This window comes from Microtus oregoni, unplaced genomic scaffold, assembly GCF_018167655.1.
Source record: "Microtus oregoni isolate MIOR12 unplaced genomic scaffold, Mior012 000001F_ref0000356, whole genome shotgun sequence".
NCBI lineage: Eukaryota > Metazoa > Chordata > Mammalia > Rodentia > Cricetidae > Microtus > Microtus oregoni.
Genome location: NW_024543060.1, coordinates 51,708,007 through 51,730,566, shown reverse-complemented (window position 1 = coordinate 51,730,566; position 22,560 = coordinate 51,708,007). Strand labels below are relative to the sequence as shown.

General features: G+C 49.2%; 1 protein-coding gene across 1 annotated transcript in view; it reads right to left on the bottom strand.

Moving 5' to 3' along the window:
• LOC121464348 (putative mitochondrial import inner membrane translocase subunit Tim8 A-B) overlaps positions 1–22,560 on the bottom strand; it is a 31,934-nt gene that overhangs the window by 4,244 nt on the left and 5,130 nt on the right. The window lies entirely within an intron of this gene.

The window sequence follows — 22,560 nt, the reverse complement described above, 5'->3', positions numbered from 1 at the left end:
GGGGCCGCTGGGTGCTCTGGGGCATCTCATCTCATTGCATGCCCAGCAGGAGAGTGTGACAGACCTGACTCCATTGGCTCTGGATGCTGCGTTAGCCTGTGTATATGTTCTTCTTTATGACTGCAGAACAATCCCCCCTTCATTTTTTCCCCTTTGATGTTGTCCGGGAGAAGAGCATGTCATGCCACGGTGTGCCTAGGGAAGGTTGGAGGACAGACAACTTGGGAGAAGGAAGGATCTTTACTAGCTGCACCTCCTCGATGAACACATTCCATCCATCTGTAAGGAGAACGGATGTCTTTCACAGTCAAAAGGTTGTCTTAAGGAACTGGAGAGTTGGCTCAGCGGCTAAGAGTGCTTGCTGTGCTTGTAAAGAACCCGAGTTGATTCCCAGAACCCACATGGTGATACACAGCCACTAGTAACTCCAGAACAAGATCTGACCTCTACGGTCACATATAATACATGAATACATAAAATTATAAAATAACATTTTAAAAAGTCGCTTTATTTTTTAATTGTTTTTATTGAGCTATATATTTTCCTCTGCTCCCCTCCCTTCCTCTCCCTTCCCCTCCTCTTCAACCCTCTCCCATGATCCCCATGCTCCCAATTTACTCAGGAGATCTTGTCTTTTTCTACTTCCCATGTAGGTTAGATCCATGTATGTCTCTCTTAGGGTCCTCATTGTTGTCTAGGTTCTCTGGGATTGTCAATTGTAGGTTGGTTTTCTTTGCTTTGTGTCTAAAAGTCATTTATGTGTGAGTACATATGATACTTGTCTTTCTGTGTCTGGGTTACCTCACTAAAAATGATGTTTTCTAGAACAATCCATTTGCCTGCAAATTTCAAGATGTTATTTTTTTCTGCTGTGTAGTACTCCATTGTGTAAATGTACCACATTTTCCTTATCCATTTTTCTGTTGAGGGGCATTTAGGTTGTTTCCAGGTTCTGGCTATGACAAACAATGCTGCTCTGAACATAGTTGAGCACATGTCCTTGTGGTACGATTGAGCATCCTTTGGGTATATACCCAAAAGTGGTATTACTGGGTCTTGACAAAGGTTGTTTCCTAATTTTCTCAGAAATCACCATACAGATTCCCAAAGGGGCTGTACCATCTTGTACTCCCACCAGCAAAGCAGGAGTGTTCCCTTTACCCCACAACCTCTCCAGCATAAACTGTCATCAGTGTTTTTGATCTTGGCCATTCTTACAGGTGTAAGATGGAATCTCAGAGTTGTTTTGATTTGCATTTCTCTGATGGCTAAGGATGTTGAGCATTTCCATAAGTGTCTTTCAGCCATTTTAGATTCCTCTGTTGAAAGTTCTCTGTTTAGGTCTGTACCCCATTTTTTATTGAATTATTTGTTTTTTTTTTGGTTTTTTGAGACAGGGTTTCTCTGTAGCTTTGGTGCCTGTCCTGGAACTAGCTCTTGTAGACCAGGCTGGCCTCGAACTCCCAGAGATCCGCCTGCCTCTGCCTCCCGAGTGCTGGGATTAAAGGCGTGCGCCACCACCGCCCGGCTGAATTATTTGTTTTTTTGATGACCAATTTCTTGAGTTCTTTGTATGTTTTGGAGATCAGACCTCTGTCTGATGTGGGGTTGGTGAAGATCTTTTCCCATTCTGTAGGCTGTCGTTTTGTCTTGTTGACCATGTCCTTTGCTTTACAGAAGCGTCTCACTTTCAGGAGGTCCCAATTTATTAATTGTTTCTCTCGGTGTCTGTGCTACTAGGGTTATATTTAGGAAATGGTCTCCTGTGCCAATGCGTTCAAGTGTACTTCCCACTTTCTCTTCTATGAGGTTCAGTGTGGTCAGTTTTATGTTGAGGTCTTTGATCCACTTGGACTTGAGTAAAAAGTTGTTTTAAAATTCGCATCTTGAAGTTGGAAAGATGATTCTATGGCTAAGAGCCATGAACTGATTTGCAGAGGACCCAAGTTGAGTGGCTTGCATCGGCCTGTAACTCCAGCTCTAGGGGATCCAGGGGACCCAAGTTTGGACGTATCATTGCTAGTCCTAGCTAAGCTGGATACAGACCAGTGTGATGTGGAAACCGAAGAGACAAGAAATCGGGTCACCAGCACATGTCATTCCGATCTCGGTGTGTGGGGTGTCATGCACATGATATGGGAGCACAGAAGCAGCCAATCCTGCATGGAGGGGCAGGAGGGAGCAGTGGTTTAGATAAAAATGGCCCCCATAGGCCCACAGGGAGTGGCACTATTAGGAGGTGTGCTTTGCTGAAGGAAGTATGTCACTAGGGGGCAGGCTCAGTGTGGCAGTCTCTTTCTGCTGCTCATGGACTCAAAGTTAACTCTCAGCTGCTTTCCTAGCACCGCATCTCCCTGCATGCCACCATGTTTCCTGCCATGATGACAATGGACTAAACCTCTGAACTGTAAGCCAGTCCCAATTAAATGCTTTCCTTTACAAGAATTGCTGTGGTCATGGTGTCTCTTCACGGCAATAAAACCCTAACCAAGACAGAAGCTGGTACCAGGAGTAGGATATTCCTGTTATTGGTCTGACCAGGCTTTTGTTTGGACTGCGGGTTAGAAAAGCAGTGGATGCTTTAAGTGCTGCGTAATAGGCACCCAACAGGAGCACAGAAGACAGTGGTGCTGAGGGTGATCTGAATGTGACGGTCTGGCCCAAGAGGTTATTGTGATATTTCAGTGAAGAATGTGGCTACTTTCTGCCCTTGTCTGAAGTCTGCCTGAGGCTAAAGTGAGGAGTTTTAGATTCACAGCACTGGCAGGGGAAATTTCAAAACAGCCTAGTATACTTTCTGTGGTGTGGTTACTAGTGTTTAATGAAGATTTATAATGAAAAGGCGCAAGCCAAGCAAATAAAACTACAAAAGGTACAGTTCAAGGAGAAAAGGGGCACCGAGAAGTGGAATGGAGCCCAGCCCTGTGTTCAAGGAGATAAACAGACCAAAGAGAGTCCTGCTGTTAAGTGGGATCCACAGAGTGCAGACCTCAGGGAAAGACCCCACTGCACTAAGTTTCCAACTTTTGCAAAGGAATTAAAGAAAAGTAAAAGAAAATTAGAGCTGGGTGTGGTGGTGCACACCTTTAATCTCAGCACTGGGAAGGCAGGCGCAGGGGGATTTCAGAGTTCAAGGCAAACCTGGTTTACAGAGTGAGTTCCAAGACAGCCAAGTTTAGGCAGTGAAAGAAACCACAATGAAGGAAACCATTGAAAACAGAAAGCAGGCGAAGATATACCTGAATGAGGGGCCAAGTTCCAGCCACAGCAAGCAGAACTTGGAAACTTCAGCCACATGGTTCTGGCTTTAGAAAGAAGAAAGGAGTTATGGAATCTCCCTCCATGACTAAGGAAAGCTGCTGAAGCCAGGCATGCGTCAGGGGTGTCCCCAAATGGAAGCCCAGAGAGGCCACGCGTGAGGCTGTGAAGGTGAAGCCTGGATTGCCTCAGAGACCCAACATGTTGGAGATGCCAGAGCCATGGGACACCTGCTGAGGAGAGCTGCTAACAGGGAGTGGAACCAGCTCAAGAGAGAGAAGCGTGTTGCAGTCAACAAAGCTGAAGGAGTCGGAGATCTGAGGAACATTCTGACATCACACATGGAGTTTGTCTAGCTGGTCTTCGGTCTGGCTTTGGTCCAGGATTTCTTCACTATGCTCGCTTGTGAACAGTAAGGTATATTCTGTGCCACTGTATGTTGGAAATATGTGACCTGCTTTTTCATTTTGATTTTACAGGGGGTCTCAGAAGAGACTTTGGACTTTTAAACAACTCTGAGACTGATAGACTATGGTGGACTCTTGAATTTGGACTAAATGCCATTTTTGCACGATGATATGGCTATAAGCCTATGAGGGCCAGGGATAGAATATAGTGGTTTGGATGAAAATGGTTCCCACAGACACACAGGGAATGGCACTATTAAGAGGTGTGGCCTTGTTGAGTGGGTGTGGCTTTCTTGGAGGGTCTCAGATGCCCAAGCCAGGCCCAGTGAGGCATTCTCTTCCTGCTGTCTGTGCATCCGGATGCAGAACTCTCAGCTCCCTCTCCAGCACCATGTCTGCTGTGTGCTGCCATCCTTCCTGCCATGATGATAATGGACTGAACCCCTGAACTCTAAGAGTTGTCGTGGTCATGGTGTCTCTTCACCTCAGTAAACAACCATAACTAAGACAGAAGGGAGGACAGGGAATTTACATCTGATGGCCGTTTGTATCCCAGAGAGTAAATAACAAAACTCACGTCTCCTGGTACCCTCCTGTGCCAAGCTCAGGCCCTGAGGAGCTAACTCACACTCAGGAGTGTGGGCAGTGGGAGGTGCCATGCCACAGTAGGAAGGATTCAGCTATAATCCAACTGAAGTTTTATAAAGGAGCCATGGCCACCAGTAACTCTTTTGGAAACCAACAGGACTTTCTGGTGGCAGGTGGGAGAGAGAAGCTCCGACTTCTAAAGGTGGGGCCCAGCCGCAGGGGCTGAAGGGCAAGCAAGTAGGGGTTCCACAGAGAACTCTGCAGATTTTCCACTCAGCAAGTGAAATGCATTAGAACCCTAAAGTCTGACGACCCAAGTGCCCGTGAGGTCAAAGCTGACTCACTTTATTATTCCCTTTGTACCCTGCAGCGTTGTGGAATAACATTTTCCTACACTGAAGGTGTCTTATTCTGATTGGTCTAATAAAAACCTGAATGGCCAATAGCTGGCAGAATTTTCAGGCACACACGATGGTGGGAAGAAGAAGGGGGGTTGCCAGGAGACGCAGAGGGGGCAAGACATGCTGGAAGACAAGTAAAGCCACAAACCACGTGGTAATATGTAGATTAGTAGAAATGGTTAGCTGAAGCTGTAAGAGCTCGTTAGTAACAAGCCTAAGCTGCGGCTGAGCTTTATAATTAATGCTAAGTCTCTGTGTCAGGGAGCTGGTGGTTCGGACGTAAAGGTCCAGCTACAGTGGAGTCAGGCGCATGGCTAAGAGACCAGATGAAAGGCCAAGTTACAGTTTGAGCTTCGGGTTGTGTTTTCTTTAAACATCAAAGACCCTCATGCCCCCATAGCCTTGAGCCTTTCACCTGATGAAGACTGCAGTTCTGGGCAGGCAAAATCTGCCCCAGCACAGTGTTTACTGTAAGGCAACTGCTGACGTCAGCAGCCACAACACGGGCTGCTCGGAAGCCAACGCTGAAACCCCACTTTTGTCCCCAGTAGGCAGCAGGTCACCCAATACTAAAATGAGCCCTGGGGAGCGACGGGGCCTTTCTAACCCATGACTCCTGGCAGGCATCAACGTTTACCCTTGTGGTGGTGACAGAATGTGGGTTGTCAGGCCGGGCGGTGGTGGCGCACGCCTTTAATTCCAGCACTCGGGAGGCAGAGGCAGGCGGATCTCTGTGAGTTCGAGACCAGCCTGGTCTACAAGAGCTAGTTCCAGGACAGGCTCCAAAACCACAGAGAAACCCTGTCTCGAAAAACCAAAAAAAAAAAAAAAAAAAAAAAAAAAAAAGAATGTGGGTTGTCACCGAGAGCTGGGTCAGTCTGCTTGGCTGGGTAACAGAGTGCCACAGACTCAGCTACTTCCACCAAGACTTGCTTTTCCTCACAGTCCTGGAACCTGCATGCTCCTCGTCAAAACAGGTGGAGCTGGCCTCCTCTGAGGTCACCTTTTCTGGGTCTCTGCTCATCATTCCCGTGTCCTGGTCTTCTCTTTTTACTACCATTACTACCAACATCAACCTATGAAATCTGGCTCCATCCGACTTTTTAAAAAAAGTTCTTCTTTTATACACATTCTCAGGTTGTTGGAATTTGGACATCAATGTGGAAATGGGGGAAGGGAGGACCATGTATGGTGCTGGAAGTAATAAACTGTAGAAACATCCAGCTCCTCCTTTAAGGATCAGGGGTCAGCCTATGTCAGCCCTCAGAGGAGGTGACCTTCCCAACCCATCCCCCACCACTGTGGGGCTTGTTCTAGCTCAGGTCCCCTCTGAGGTAAGGAATCCCTATCCTATGCAGCTCTAGCACCAGCTAAGACTTACAGCCCTGGACCAGTGCGTGTGGTTCAGGGCACAGGCAGCGTTATTTGCACCTCCGCAGCCCAGGCAGGAGGCATCCCACCTGCTCCAGGCAGTGGAGATGCTGTCTCCAGAAGGCAGGCACTATACTGCCAAGCACAGAAAGGTACGGCTCCTCCTCATCAACTCTGAAAGATTTCTTCATGCAGCTTCACCTCAGCCACAGGTGCTAGGGTCCCACCGCACACCAGTGAGCATCCGGAAGCCTCCTGGAGCTTCCATTTCAAGAGCCAGGACACAGGTGGAAGCTGTACCCAGAATGCTTCTTGTGAAAAACGCCCACCCGTCCTGGGAGCTGGGAATCCCCGGGGTTCGACTGCAGAGGGTTCCTGGGTAGTTTCCTGTTTCAACCCCACAGCCTGGGGAGGGGGGGAAATTTCTGCTTTTTGCTTCTCTGAACTCTAAGCTGAGGAATGCATGTTCTTGACATGGGATTTTTCTGGTTAAAGGAAAGTCCTGTGTCCTTGCGAATGCTTCTCTGTGGATCCTGAAAAAGTCAGATCAAATGTCACTTCCCATGAGAAAGCCTGACGGACGTTCCACTACCCTGCACGTCTCAGCTGGAACTCGCGAGCTGCAGTTGGCACTGATCTGCTCTGTGCCTCAACCACAATCCTCTCTGCCGTGTTCTTAATGTGCTCAGCGAGGTTTGGAGAATACGAGAGGCCAAAGTGAAGGCCTTAACAGGGCACTGCCATTTGCTCGAAGCTAGATCTTGAGGGGCCACCACCAGGATATTTTCTGGTACCTAGGAGTGTAGGTCTTAGAGCACAGGACTGTATCATACAGTAAGAACATATCCAGTCTTCTGAGATGCCAGCAATAACAAAGCACCTGGTATAGTTTTGATAAAACGTGGCCTTCCCCAACAGCTACTACATTAAAAGTGTGGCTCGGAGGTGGACTTTTGGGAACAATCAACTGACAGACTCATATGAAGGCACATTTGGGTGGCAGGGGGTGCTGCCCGGCTGAGGAAGCAGCTGCCTTGGAGGAAGCCTTTAGAAGCGTCTTTGTCTAGGTCCCTTCTTACACTTCTAGCTCTGCTTCTCACTTTATTTTCCTTCTCTGTTGATTAAATTCCAAATCCTAGGAGTACAGTCAACAATTAAAAAAACTATTGTTTTTTCATGTTGTAGCATGAGATGTGCACAGAATTTAGTGATACCAAGTCCTCAGGCCAGAGTCCGCCCTTCTCCTCCTGCCCAGAGTCTGCCCTTCTCCTCCTGCCCAGAGTCCACCTTTCTCCTCCTGCCCAGAGTCCATCCCTTCTCCTCCTGCCCAGTCCATCCCTTCTCCTCCTGCCCAGAGTCCATCCCTTCTCCTCCTGCCCAGAGTCCACCCTTCTCCTCCTGCCCAGAGTCCACCCTTCTCCTCCTGCCCAGAGTCCATCCCTTCTCCTCCTGCCCAGAGTCCACCCTTCTCCTCCTGCCCAGAGTCCACCCTTCTCCTCCTGCCCAGAGTCCATCCTTTCTCCTCCTGCCCAGACCATCCCTTATCCTCCTGCCCAGAGTCCACCCTTCTCCTCCTGCATAGAGTCCATCCCTTCTCCTCCTGCCCAGAGTTCACCCTTCTCCTCCTGCCCAGAGTCCATCCCTTCTCCTCCTGCCCAGAGTCCACCCTTCTCCTCCTGCCCAGAGTCCATCCCTTCTCCTCCTGCCCAGAGTCCATCCCTTCTCCTCCTGCCCAGAGTCCATCCCTTCTCCTCTTGCCCAGAGTCCACCCTTCTCCTCCTGCCCAGAGTCCACCCTTCTCCTCCTGCCCAGAGTCCACCCTTCTCCTCCTGCCCAGAGTCCACCCTTCTCCTCCTGCCCAGAGTCCATCCCTTCTCCTCCTGCATAGAGTCCATCCCTTATCCTCCTGCCCAGAGTGGATCCCTTCTCCTCCTGCCCAGAGTCCATCCCTTCTCCTCCTGCCCAGAGTCCATCCCTTCTCCTCCTGCCCAGAGTCCACCCTTCTCCTCCTGCCCAGAGTCCATCCCTTCTCCTCCTGCCCAGAGTCCACCCTTCTCCTCCTGCCCAGAGTCCATCCCTTCTCCTCCTGCCCAGAGTCCACCCTTCTCCTCCTGCCCAGAGTCCACCCTTCTCCTCCTGCCCAGAGTCCATCCTTTCTCCTCCTGCCCAGACCATCCCTTATCCTCCTGCCCAGAGTCCACCCTTCTCCTCCTGCATAGAGTCCATCCCTTCTCCTCCTGCCCAGAGTTCACCCTTCTCCTCCTGCCCAGAGTCCATCCCTTCTCCTCCTGCCCAGAGTCCACCCTTCTCCTCCTGCCCAGAGTCCATCCCTTCTCCTCCTGCCCAGAGTCCATCCCTTCTCCTCCTGCCCAGAGTCCATCCCTTCTCCTCCTGCCCAGAGTCCACCCTTCTCCTCCTGCCCAGAGTCCACCCTTCTCCTCCTGCCCAGAGTCCACCCTTCTCCTCCTGCCCAGAGTCCACCCTTCTCCTCCTGCCCAGAGTCCACCCTTCTCCTCCTGCCCAGAGTCCATCCCTTCTCCTCCTGCCCAGAGTCCATCCCTTCTCCTCCTGCCCAGAGTCCATCCTTTCTCCTCCTGCCCAGACCATCCCTTATCCTCCTGCCCAGAGTCCATCCTTCTCCTCCTGCCCAAAGTCCACCCTTCCCCTCCTGCCCAGAGTCCACCCTTCTCCTCCTGCCCAGAGTCCATCCCTTCTCCTCCTGCCCAGAGTTCACCCTTCTCCTCCTGCCCAGAGTCCATCCTTTCTTCTCCTCCTTCCTTCTACTCTCACTCAGTGTATTAGCTACTTTCCATTGCTGTAACCTAACCCCTGACAAACACCCTGAGGACAGAGGGGTTAGTTTTTGGCTACAGAGTGAGGGCATGATGTCCACCACATCAGGTAAGGTGGGGTGGGGGAGCACGTGGCGGCACCTGCAGATCAGCAGTCAGGAAGCAGGCAGATGAATCCCGGTGCTCAGCTGACATCCTCTCCCCAACCCTCTTCTTTTTCCAGTCCAGAACCACAGCCTACAGTATGGTGTACTGCCATGCAGGGTGTGACTTCCACATTCAGCGAAACCTATCTGGAAGCCCCTTAAAGACACACCAAGGAGTGTGTCTCTAGATGATTCTGACGATGAAAGTGATGATGAAGAGGGACCACCAGTCTCCAGCTGATGATGAAGAGGGACCATCAGTCTCCAGCTGATGATGAAGAGGGACCACCAGTCTCCAGCTGATGATGAAGAGGGACCATCTGTCTCCAGCTGATGATGAAGAGGGACCACCAGTCTCCAGCTGATGATGAAGAGGGACCTCAGTCTCCAGCTGATGATGAAGAGGGACCATCAGTCTCCAGCTGATGAAGAAGAGGGACCATCACACTCTGTCTCCAGCTGATGATGAAGAGGGACCATCAGTCTCCAGCTGATGATGAAGATGACACATCACACTCTGTCTCCCTGGTTTCATCCTGTCTCTGTCCTTTTCTGCTTCTCTTCATTCTAGAAAATTAAGCTCCACCCCAATTTCTGTCCTATCTTGCTCCAGTGCTCCAGAGTCTTCTCAGATATGCAGTTCAATCATTTCAAGCTGTTTTTCAAATAATTTCTTTCGAACACACCCAGAATTCTTCTCAAGATTCTTTCTTTCCCCGACTTGCACAAGGTTAGTGATTACTTGTTCTCCACTGGGACTCCTCTAGCTGATGGCCCTCTGGATGAGGCCAGGACATAGCCATCACTGTCTTTTCTTTCTCTGTATTCACTGGCTGTCTTCTGTGTAAGTGATCTGGCTTAGCATCTAGTTCTGTTTAGGAGCTAAACACAGACGAGTGCTTTATGACAGACAGGTGCATTCAACAAATACAAGTGCAGGCTATCATCAGGGAATCCACCAATGTCATTTCAATAGACAAGAAAGCATGCGATGAAGCTGACCACTGAAAAAATGCTTAGCATTCTAGGCACAGAAAGTCACATGACAGATTGAGGGTGCCTGCAGACTTGTAAAATCACAACTCAACACTTCACTGTCAGGCATGTGACAGTAAAGAACTGACCCCTGCTACTACTCTACACCTTGAGTTATGTCCCCATCAATGCATCACAGCGACCAGGAGACTGAGGTACAATAACACAATGACGTCACTGCAGCAGATGACATGCTGTACTCTGAAGAGCCAAGGAAAGAGCTGACGATCTACTGTGAGAGCCAGTGATGGCTGGACACAAGGTTAACAAATAAAGTCATTAGGACCGTGCTAAGGTTGGACAGCATATAAAATGTCTCCACAGGCTCCTATGCTAAAGATCTGATTTCCAGCTGGGAACACTGGAAATTCAGGAGGTGGAGTGCAGCTGAAGGAAGGAGGACAGTGGAGTGTGACTCTAAAGATAATCCTGTCCCTGGCTCTGCTTCTGCTTAACCTTCCCTCTCTGGTGACAAAGTTTTCTCTTGTAGAGGACTGTTTGTTCATTCCTGGCTTCTCAGCCCCAAAATAATCACACAGAAACTATATTATTCACAATGCTGTTTGGCCAAAAGCTTAAGCGTATTTCTTAAACTAGCCCATCTCCATTAATCTGTGTATCACCAAGTGGCTGTGGCTTACCAGGTAACATTCCATCCCCAGCGTCTGTCTCTGGTGGGGCTACATGGCTTCTCTTGACTCCACCTTTTTTCTCCCAGCATTCAGTTTAGTCTTCCCCGCCTAGCTCTACTCTACCCTATCACAGGCCAGGGCAGATTTCTTTATTAACCAATGGTATTCATAGCATACAGAGGGGAATCCCACATCAGTTCTCTGTTCATGTCACTCACCTGTGATGACTGATTAACATTGATCAGTAACGTGAGCCTCAAGAAAACAGTGCTCAGTGGAAACAGCCAGACTCCAAAGGCTCCAAAGTATATGTTTCCGTGCATAAGAAATGTGCAGAAAAGGCGAGTGTGTGGTACATTAGCAGATGGAGAGGCTTCATACGGCTGGGATGGAACTGAGCGACTGCAGAGTCTTTTGAGGACGGGATGATGGGACAACTCTGCACTTGCTACAAAGTACCAAATCACGCGTGAAAAGTGCACCGGTGTGCACACTATCCCTCAACTCCACGTAATGGCAGAGTAGGATTGGGCCCACTTTCAAACAGATACTCTGAGAAGATTGGATAAAGGACAGCTTATGCGCCTCAAGTGAAGGAAGGACGCCGTCTACGGTGTCAAACAGCCTGCCCTGCAGCTGCTGGTCCTCGCCTGGGCTCCCTTGGCACTAACACCTGAGCAGACGCTCTTCTCGCTCAGATCAAAACTCTCTCCTGGGGCATCTCATTTCCCTCAGGACTGCAGTTCTATCGGTTATGTGCTTTGGCAGTTGTGAGATGTGCTCTCCAGAGCACTAAAAGGAAGCCTACAAGTCGTGGAGGGGTATAAGGCCAGAGGCAATCCTCGTTCCTGTGGGCCCTAGCATCTCCCTTCTTCCTCTCCAATCCCTTCCTGCCTTCCCCAGCCTCTGCTGACTCGGGTTGTGGGTACTTTCTTCCAGGTAAGCCTTGTTCTAGGGCTGGGTGACAGCAGTGGGCAGGCTCACTCAATCCGAACTGTCCCTAGAGTTCTCAGACCACTGGGAGACGAGAGATAACAAAGCAATCATCTACACAGCAAGTGTCTGAAGGAAGAGAGCCTGATGTGGCAGTCTAACCTACAGCGGGGATCCCTGTAGCCTTGTCAGCCATGGTGAGATGGGCGAGTGGTCAGGTGAGGAACACAGACGCTGCGACAGGGGTGGACTGGAGGGGTGTGAAAGGTAGGCAATGTTAGCTGGGGGACAAATTGAGAGAGAGGGGTTAAGGGGAAAGGGGGTGTATTGTCCCTCTCCCAACAATCTCCTGGTTGTTTCTCTTTCTACTAAAGTTGGTACCCGAGAAACTTGCAGTGTAAGTGAACTCAAGCACAGCAAGATATGGGGACCTGGACCCCTCCCATCTTGTTGCCACACATTCTCTGATCAAAATGAGACCTTGTCTCACCTGTGGCAGGGAGGAGGCCACGGTGGCATGGTGTAGCTTAAGCCTTTGGAAGCCTCGGGAAGGCACTGCTGGCTGTCACAGGGCCCTAAAGCTAGATCCAGGTCTCCAAGAATCCCCTGCCTCCCTGAGCCGTTGGGGCACCTTGTAGTCAGGCTAGATAGAGCTTGGGGTTTCAGAAGGCTGGGAAAGTTTCAGGTGGGTGGGTGTGGGAACCCACTTTGGCACTGCCCCTCCAAAACCCCCCCAGAACCCTAGATTTAGAGATCATCGAGTATTGTGAGCACATTTCCTTCCCCTCCAGGCCGCCCCTCCTCCGTGGCTCCTTCTATTTTAGTTCTTCCTCTCCTGAGCTGTACACATGAAAAGTACTATTGAAACACACACACTCCCTCTCTCTCTCACACGTACACACAAAAAAGAGTTCTGAAAAATGTCAAACCACAGGTCCTTTCCCCAGCTCCTCTTTTAAGTTTCTAGGTTTATACTATTCCTGGCTGACCCCAAAGCAGACAGGGTCAAATGGGGCACAAGGCAGAGATTTAGAAGAGTGTTCCAAGTCTAGTTTCCTCTAGTTCTGCAGAACTCGGAGGCAGGAGAGTATCGTCTTTATCATCAGTAAAACATGGGCCAGGAAGACAAGACCAGTCGTTGGGAGTGTGACGAGTCCGGCAGCCGAGAAACAGAGCCTGGAGCCCAGTAAGAGGCCCAGGTCAAGCTCGGTCTGAGGGTACTGTCCTTTCACACACTTTTGCTCTAGGTCTGGAAGAACCTGAGCCTGAGTCCTCTGAGAGGCCCTGATGCTGAGAATGGGCTTTCTTCCTCAGTCTGTGTCGCTGTCTATTCTGTTTGTCAAAAATCTATGAATATGACAATAAAATGATCCCAAACCTACTACAACTGCTAAAGGGAGCCATGACAGATGGCAGCCTGGCCTTAGCTCATAATTTCCCCATTTCCACCCCAAGTGCAGGAATTACAGGTGAGAGGCACCATACCTGGCTTAAAATTCTTCTGAATGTGGTCTACAAAAATGTTCTCAAACACAGTGTAACTAGATGAAATGAAAAATTTTATAGTGTATATACTGTCACAATTTTAAAAATTAAACTTACTGTGGATTTCAAAGCAAAGTTTGAATAAATTACACATATTTATATTCTCTCCCTTCTTTTGAGACAGGTTGTCATCTTAATATGTATTCCAGGATGCTTCCTGAGATTACAGGTTGGGCTACCACATCAGCCTCTCAGTTATTATTACTTTTTAATTATCACTATTGCCAGGGATAGTAGCTCATTCAACATGAGTTGGCTTAGGCTATATATTAAGTTCCAGGCCAGCCTGGGGTTCCGAGTGAGATCCTAACTGAAGTAAGAAGAACTAAGCACGCTATCATCATTATCTTATCACAACTGTGGGGGCACCCGATACCGATGCCCAGGCTTTGCAAATGCTACACCAACGCTCTAACCCTGAGCTGTATCTTTACTGTCAGTTATTAAACTATCTATGTGTCTGTGTCTGTGCACAGGAACACAAGTGTCTTCTGAGGCCAGAAGGTGTTCGATTCCCTGAAGCTGGAGCTACAGACGGGTGTGAGCTGCCCAGCATGGAAGAGCAGTACGTGCTTTTAACTGCTGAGCCATTCCGCCAGCACAAAGGTTTATCTTACTTACGAGTTCGTGTGAACATATGTAAGGGAGAGGTGCCTGTGGAGTCCAGAAAGGGTGCTGGGTTTCCTGGAGCTAGACCTGCAGGCAGCTGTGATGCCATTTCTCAGTCTCTCAGGTATTTCTGAAAATAGTCTTACTATACAACCACAGGGAAGGGCCCTGCTGGAAGAACACTGACCAATTATAAACGCCATTTTCAGGATTTCCCACTGTGACAGTCTTACCATATAGCTGGCCTGCACCGAGCTTACTATCCCCGAATCCGCCTAGAGTGCTATCCTTCATGCCCCACTTTCTCTTCTTATTTTTGAGTTTCAAAAAACGTTCTTAGTATTGTTGTTTTGTTTGTTTTTTGAGATAAAGTCTCTCTACATAGTGCTTGCTGTACTAGAACTCACTCTGCAGACCAAACTGGCTTCAAACTCATAGAGATATGCTTGTCTCTGCCTCCCAAGTGCTGGGATGAAAGGAGTGTCACCACACCTGGCTTTCTTGGTGTTTTTAAAAGTCTCTAGAGGCTGGACCTAAACATACTCCAGAGCACAGGAATTCAGTGTGGCTGCCTCGGAGAAAATGAGTGTGTGCTCACCAAATCATGACAGGAATGTTCAAGGCAGCACCATTCATTGTGACAGCCCCAGAGGAGACGCAATTCAAGGTTCTCAGACAGAGAGTAAACAGTAGTTACTCACACATCCAGGTAGGGGACTATGGGAAAATGAGCGCATGAACCACAACTATTAACACTATGGACACCCACACCTGTAGGGCTCACACTGAGACACCCCATGAAGCACAATTAATAAAAACTCAGGGTCAGAAATTGGGGTTCAATCTAAAGATATGAAAAGCAAAACAGCCAGCCACTGGCTCTTACCTCGACCTCAGACCAAAAATAGTGATCCTGCCTCCTGAAATCTCAGAAGGAGACTGCTTCTGCGAGCTGTCTTCTCCCATTTTATAATCCTCTCTAGTTCTGGGATTAAAGAATTGCACCACTGTTATTAAAGGCATGCACTGACCAGTTTCTATGGCAACTAGTGTGGCTACTGGGATTAAAGGTGTGTGTCATTGTGGCTACTGGGAGTAAAGGTGTGTGTCACTGTGGCTACTGGGATTAAAGGTGTGTTACATAACCTGGTCTGTAAGGCTGACCAGTGTGACTGTTGTACTCTCAGATCTCCAGACAGTCTTTATTTATTAAAATACATTTGAAATGCCACTACAACCCCAAATATGGCATCTTGGCAGCTGAGAAAGGCCCTTCCCTTCTCCTTTCTGTATTACAGAATTCTCTTATTCTGCTGGCCTGAAAATAGGTCATAAACCTTCATTCCACCCTCCCCTCCCCTCCGCCTGAGGCCAAGAGGGTCTAGAGTCCAGACAAAATCATATCACCGCCTTTTGATCATCTGTGCTTGACAACTGTCTAGGGTACCTCAAAACAAGACAATAATACCATCCCTGGGTATTAACCAAGGAATCAACAAAATCAGTGTGCGGGGGGGGGGGGGTGCCTACGCTACTGTTTAGCATGGCCCTATCCATATAGCCAAGCTACAGAATCAACTTAGCTGCCCATCAGTGAGCAAAGGGATAAGACAAGTGTGGTATACACATGCAATGGAGTTTTATTCACCCATAAAGAAGAAAGTCATGCAGAAATAAGGATAAAACAGATCACCATGTTAAATGTAATAAATGTAATAAAATAAACTCAGAAAGACAAATGCCACATTTACTTACACACACACACACACACACACACACACGTCATAATGAAACCATTTTTTTGTACAACGAATATACACTGCTTTTTTTCTTTGAGACAGAGTCTCTAGCTCAGGCTGGTCTCAAACTTCCTCTGTAGCCAAGGATAGCCTTAAATTTCTTATTCTGCCTCTGTCTACCAAATGCTGGGACTCTAAGTGTGAATGAAGCACCAAGCCAAGTTCATGTACTACTGAGGATGGGACCTAGGGCTAGCCACACACATCTGTCTAATAAAGGACGAAGGGCAAGGGAAGCTGAATGTGATCTTCCTGCCTTCTCAAACTCTAGTATGACATACCTTGGGACAGTGTGTCCCGGAGGCTGTCATACTTCTCTGAGGTTGAACCCCTGTGACAGGAAAGCTGTAAAACAAAAAAGAACACATGCTCACTTTAAACACCCACTGGTTCCGGGTGCTGGAGCCAGGCACCATGTGGCCTGGGGCTTGCTGCTTCCTTGCCCCAAAGCTTGGGCCTATGAGCAAGCCTGTCCCATGGGTGCATCTAGCACTGGTTCCACCCTTTATGTGTGCAGAGCAGGTCAGGGAGTCAGACAGTCAGAGTCGGGGACTGAGTTGAACCCAGGGATCTCCCCACATCTTGCTTTTCTGACTAAATTTCTCAGTGGGGCATTTTCCTGTGAAATGTTCCCCAGCTGTCATCTTCGTCTGAACTTCTCAGACGGCATCTCCCCTTGCTTTTCAGCGAACGTGGTGGGCACACAGGTCAGATCTGTAGCCTGAATCGAAGGCGGGTTTTTCTCTTGGCTCTTGCCCTGTTTGGTAACTTGAACACAAACAGAACTTTTCAAAATTACTGACTGACAGAGAAGGAGAAGTAACAACAGGACAAAACTGCCACTTTCTCTTGAATACAAGGAAGAAAAACCAACAGGCAGAGAGACCCAGTCCCCTGGGGGAATGTGGCTGGGTCGTCAGTGCTGCTGGGCAAAGCTTACCCGGGAATTTAAATTTCATGTTAGGGCTTTATAGTTAGCACATTTAAAAAATTCTTTTTATTAGTTAAGAGCACTGGCTGCTCTTCCAGAGGACCAAAGTTCAATTCCCAGCACCCACAAAGCAGTTCACATCTGTCTGTTAACTCCAGTTTCAGGGTTTCTGACACCCTTACACAAACATACAAGCAGGCAAAACACCAATGAACACAGAATAAAAATAAATTACTTTAAAAAATTTAATCTATCCTGGACTCAGACTCACTCTGTAATTCTGGTTGGCTTTAAACTCTCAGCAATCCTCGTGTCCTAGCTTCTCCATAACACAATAGGAGTATACCACACCTGGCTTTTCTTTTTTTACTCCTTCTCCTATTATTACATTATTACTATTATTATTATTATTATTACTACTACTACTACTACTACTACTACTACAACTACATAAACAATGCTGTCAGGAGCAAGCCATCTGGTCCCTTGACTGGCAACTATCAGACCCTTCCCAGACAAGGAGAGGAAGCAGAAATTGGGACCACTGCTGCTGTCCCCGATAGGGTGTGAGGCTCACCCCTGCTGTCCCTGAAACTCCATGAGGCGATCAGGGACTTACTGGCCATCGTGGCTTCAGCTATGTATGCTCTGTCTGTGAGAGTGTCAACTAAACAGCTGAGTCTACACTGTTTCTCTGGGTTGTCACGCTAATAAATGACAACTTTACGAGGGCAGATGATCAATGAAGACTCTACTCCAGCTGCAGGAAGCATCACAGCTGTAGCTGCTTCAGGTGACATGCCCATTACACGCTGCTCCACTGGCAGCCGCTACACAGTCAATGACTGGCTGTGTAAGCGATGCTCCTGCTGCAGTTTCTAGTCGGCCCCTGGCAGACAGCCGTCCTGGGCACGACTCTGCAGTGCTTGACAGAAAGCCCTGGCAACGTCTTTGCTGGGTGATCTGGACTGCTAACTTACAGCATTGTCACAGGGACAGTGGCCTTGAGCTCTGAGCTGAGAAGCAGATGACAGTCTGTGGCTTCTAGCCCCAGTCAACGTCCGGAGGGACTCAGAAAGCAGACAGGAGCAGGGACGACCAGTGAGGAGGGGAGAGGCAGGGGAAAGCTGACAGGAGTTAGGCTCTGAGGAGATGAGATGCAGGGAGGCAAGAGACCGCAGAAGAGACAGGTAGAGAGCTGGTGAGACAATTCCGTGGGTAACGGTGCTTGCTGCTAACCCCAAAACCTAACTGCAATCCCCAGAACCCTGGAGTTTATACCTCCACACATTCACCATGGCGCTCCCCAACACCCAATAAACACGCGCGCACATGCACACACGCATGCACACAATTTAATTACATTGTAAGAAAGGGATCAATGCATGATTCCAGAAGGCTGCCGTGTTATCATCTCTGGCTACCAGGGGGTGATTGGAGGTCAAGGAACAGCCGTTTGACACCAGCGCTCGGAAGGGGACACTGCAGTGAAAGCCCAGCACGACAAGCTTCCTGCGTGGAAGACCTAGAATCAAGTCCCCGGCTTTGAAATGTTAGGGTCATGAAGTCCTTCATTCTCCAGCCTTAGAACTGTCTCTAGCTTTAAAGGCCAGGGGCACAACCTCTCAAGGTTCAAAGCAAATACCCTCTGGTTCTGAGGGCCTAGAGTCTCAGTTTCTGGTTCTGAGAGCCTAGAGTTAGAAGTCACTGGCTCAGAGAGCCTAGGGTCTCAGTCCCTGGTTGTGAGGATAGAGCGCGTGCCTCTGCTTTGAAGTCCTGGCTCACAGGCACCCAAAGGCTCCTGGTCACCAGGAGTAAGGAAGCCCAGCTTTGCCTACTCTCCATTTCCATTCCGAGCATTAATGACAAAGGTAGAGCTGGTTCAGTTTTCATTGTGGGTAGGAACGGGGTGGGGGGCGTGCCCGGGTCGTGTTTTCTTTAATAGCATTTGCTGTAGAGCCCTGTAGAGCCCTAAGGCTGGTCTGGGTCTCAGGAATGCCAGCAGCAACCTGGCTGACTACAGGAGTCTCTGTGCCTCTGGGCTCCAGCTTCACCATCTGAAACACACAGGCCTTAGACAGCAGTCTCCAGACCCCAACTCTTTCTAGTGACTCTCTGCAGGGGCTGGGGGACGGCTTTACACCCCCAGCTGCCACTCTCATGTCACAGGCCACACAGGTCTCTGTGGCCTGAAGGTACCCAGTTTCCACTTAACCTCCTGGCTCAGAACTACAACCTATTTCTCTTCAGCGGCCTACCTGGCAGCAGGTGCAGAGCAGGTGCTCAGGAGATAGGGCAGTAGCAGGCGTGGGAGGCAGGTCTGGAGTAGTACCAAGAGCGGTCACTTAGTGTGCACTAATATGGAGGCAGATTGTGGGAGGGTAGAAAGGGAACATCTAGTCAGGTGGAGGCGGCCAAGGGAGACTGTTCCAAGCAAGGCTGTCTTGCTCGAAGAGAAGGCACGCAGAGTTAAGCAGGATACATAGAAGGAAAGGCAGGAATCTAGAGCCAGCAGAGCAACACCAGCATGGTCACGCTCATCACCGAAGGGTGGCTCTGGCCTGGCTACCCTCGGCTCAGCCGTCATCACCCTGATAAACACTTTTCTGCTCCTCTGCTCATTTTCTCATGGCTCATGCTTAGTCTCTCCAGCGCGCAGGCATCTGTTCTGCACGTGTGTAACAAGCCCTGTAACTGCACCGTCCCTCCAGCCAGGAGCTGGCACTCAGCTTCCTGGCTGCATTTGAGGTGGTCAGCAAGCCCCTGACTATAAGCCTTTTCTACCTGTGGGTCCAGGAGTTGGGAAATCTCGGCTGCCCTACTCACTTGCCCCATCAGACAGGTATCTCCTGAACCGCTATCAGGCAGACACTGGGATTATCAAGGGGCAAAAGACACAACTTAGACTACAGGCTCTCAGTACAAATAAGAGGAAATAAGAAGGTCAGCGGCCTTCTGAGGCTAAGCTCTCCCACAGCCCACACATACCGCCTGTCCCTCTATTATAAGGTCATGAAATATCATCAGATCTTGGAAACAAAAATGGTGTCACATCCATAGGACCGCATCTGGGGACCAGAGACCTTAATTAAAGCCATCAAGTATACCAGTCACCTACACCCACAGAAAGGACTTTAGGCAGGTAATCAATGAAACAGCAGCAGAAGAAGGAGCTAAGACAAGAATCTTCTGGGTGTTCACTAACCAAAACCTTGAGGTCAAAGCCAGAGACTAACATTAAAAGGACAGCCCCTCCACTGTCAGTCTAGGACAAGGGCAGTAGAGGAGCTGGGATTTCTCAAACCAAAGGGCCATACTTGTATGGCCCTCTTCATCAGAGAGGCCATGGAGACTCCGGGGGTTGGACTTTAACCAGTAGACATTCTGCGAAGAGGAAGGTCACTGGAGAGAAAGTGGTTTCATTGCTTTCATGAGAGGCCACACAGTCAACAATGTACCACAAGATACACAGTGGCAGGGAGAGCTAATGGAGTCGAGGGGTCTCCCCAGTAACTCACATGGAGCCTCAGCTCTCCTCAAGAGAAAAAAGGAAAGATGCTAACTCTGGAGCCACCTACATGACCTTACACACCCAAAGGAAACCAGCCAAGACTGCAGTGACGGTGACAGTATAAAGGGAAAGGGAGGGGCTGGAGCTAGGGACCCTACAGGCTGTGTTGGCTCCAGTGCCCCAGGGGGCAGGGCTCAGGACGCACATCGCTGGCCACATCTTGTCCTGACCGGGTTCACAGCAGAGGCGGACCACCAATGCTCCCAAAGACCCGCAAGCGCCATCATCTAGGTGACCAGCTCCAGCCCTCTGTAAAGAGCCTTACCAGGTCCTCTAAGCACCTGGTGGCTGTCAAGCTACAGGGAGTTGCCTTTCGTTTCATTTGCCCAGAATTAACCTATTTTGCAGTCAGTGCTGAAGGTGAGGTGTAAAGGCTGTGAACCAATCACAGGCTAGCAACTTCTCTTCAAAAGAACCCCAAAAGATAAACTTCAGACGCTTTGGGGATTCCTGACAGCAGGTGTCCTCACAGAGCCTGGCCAGGCAGCTCCTTGCTCAATTGCCATGGAAACCCTTTTAGGAGCCTCTTCCACCAGGAATGGTTTGCCAGGCTCTGAGTAAACAAACGGAAGCCCAGCTTCTCTCTGCTCAGCCCTGCCTCATTCTCCGCTCCTACCCAGGCTTCTGGAGCAGTCTCTCAACTGACAGGGTATGAGGCCTCCTCCTCCTCTCTCAGATCTCTCCTGCCCGACACAGATCCAACCCTATTAATTCCTCTTCCCCTCCTGTTGCTGCAACTTCCCCCTTCCAGAACAACGGCAGGGCACTCCACATCGGCTGGCAGTGAGCTCCACTTCCAGCTCCAGCCCTACCAGAATGCTGCTGTTTCAGTCTGTCAGTCTGCCTTCTGCCCTCCCCCAACGACAGGAGCAGGAAACTCCTAAGAAGCAGCTGCAGGAGAGAGAAGAACTCTGCCCTCCCTCCTGAGGGCTGCAGTGACAGTCAGTGATTAGAGGTGCTTGCCTTTAACATAAGTGCGACTTCTCAGGAAAGGAAATGCTGGGGTAGGCAGGAAGTTAGGGTACTCAGTGTGTGCAGAGGGGTCGGCATATTTTCAAATGCTGTCCTTGCAGCAAAGATCAACAAAATGCAAAGCGGACAGATAAAGCGGCATTAGCCTTTCAGTGCATAGTGGGAAGTCCCCAAACACCCCCTAGCTCCAGAAGTAAAATATAAACCAGCGGCAACAAAATATGGCTGTGCAGCTTCTCCTCGGGCCAGAAAGGCAGAGAAAGTAAACCAACAAGAGTAAAGCCCAGTTTGCTATCTCCCATCTGAAACATATCCCTAATACTCAGGCCACCCATCTGCCTGCTACCTGCTATCCTACCAGGCACAAATCACTGCTAAATCATCTACCCAACAAGGCACTACACCCACACGGACAAGGTAGGGCTTCTCCACGTGTGCTTGCTTGCCTTCCAGGTATCTGCTTCCCAGCACTGTTTGCTCCACTAATCACACACGTGTGAGGGCCTGGGAAGGAAGAGACTGTTTTCTGCAGGGGAGACTCAGTTTCCATGCCCAGAGCCTTATGTCACCCTGATTCCATCGTAACTTTCAAAAAAAAAAAAAAAAAAAAAAAGCCACAACAAGCAAAGGCCTGGGCAGCCGGTTCTCCCAGTCTGCCCACCTGGACTCTTGCAGAGGTACTTTATATTCCTGCCTCATCCTGTCAAAGCTCACTTAACCTCTCCGCTGGTCTCCACTCCATCCTGGAGCTCAGGAGACATCCCTGACTTTAGCTGTCTCAGCCAATGACCACCACAGATCTAGAGTTCTAGAATGTTCCTCCTCGGGCTCTAAAATCCCTTTTAGGGGCTTTCTCTTTGCCTGCGTGCCTGTGCGTGTGTCTCACAGTGTGAGTGTTGGAGGCGGGGTTACACAAGTAAGCACGTGTGTGGAAGCCAGGATTCAACCTTGGGTGTCATTCCTCAGGTCCACCTTTTGTTCTGCTTGGGTTTAGTTTTCCTGAGTCTCTCACTGGCCTGACTCTCACCAGTTAGGCCAGGCTGTCTGGCTTCAAGTCCCAGGGATAAGTACATGACACCATGTTCAGTATCTTTTCTTCCCTTCCTTCCTTCCTTTTTTGGTTTTTCAAGACAGGGTTTCTCTGTGTAACAGTTCTGAAACTCACTCTGTAGACCAGGCTGGCCTCAAACTCACAGAGATCCGCCTAAATCTGCCTCCCAAGAGCTGGGATTAAAGGTGTGTGCAATTCGCCCTGCCAGTATTTTTTTCTTAAAATGTAAGTTCTGGGACTTGAACTCAGGGTGTCTTACTCACCAGCTAGTCATCCCCAGCCCTGATATTCTAAAATGATTGAAACCTGCAGTAAGTTAAAATCAAAAGGACTAGAGAGATGGCTCTGTGGTTAAAAGCACATATTGGTTCTTGCAGAGGACTTGAGTTCAGTTTTGAGCATCCATGTAGAGAAGTTCCTGCAACTCCAGCTGCAGGGGATCTGGCGACCCCTTCTGGCATTCTCAGGCACCTGCACTCACATGCACATACGTTCACACACAGATACATACATACCTAT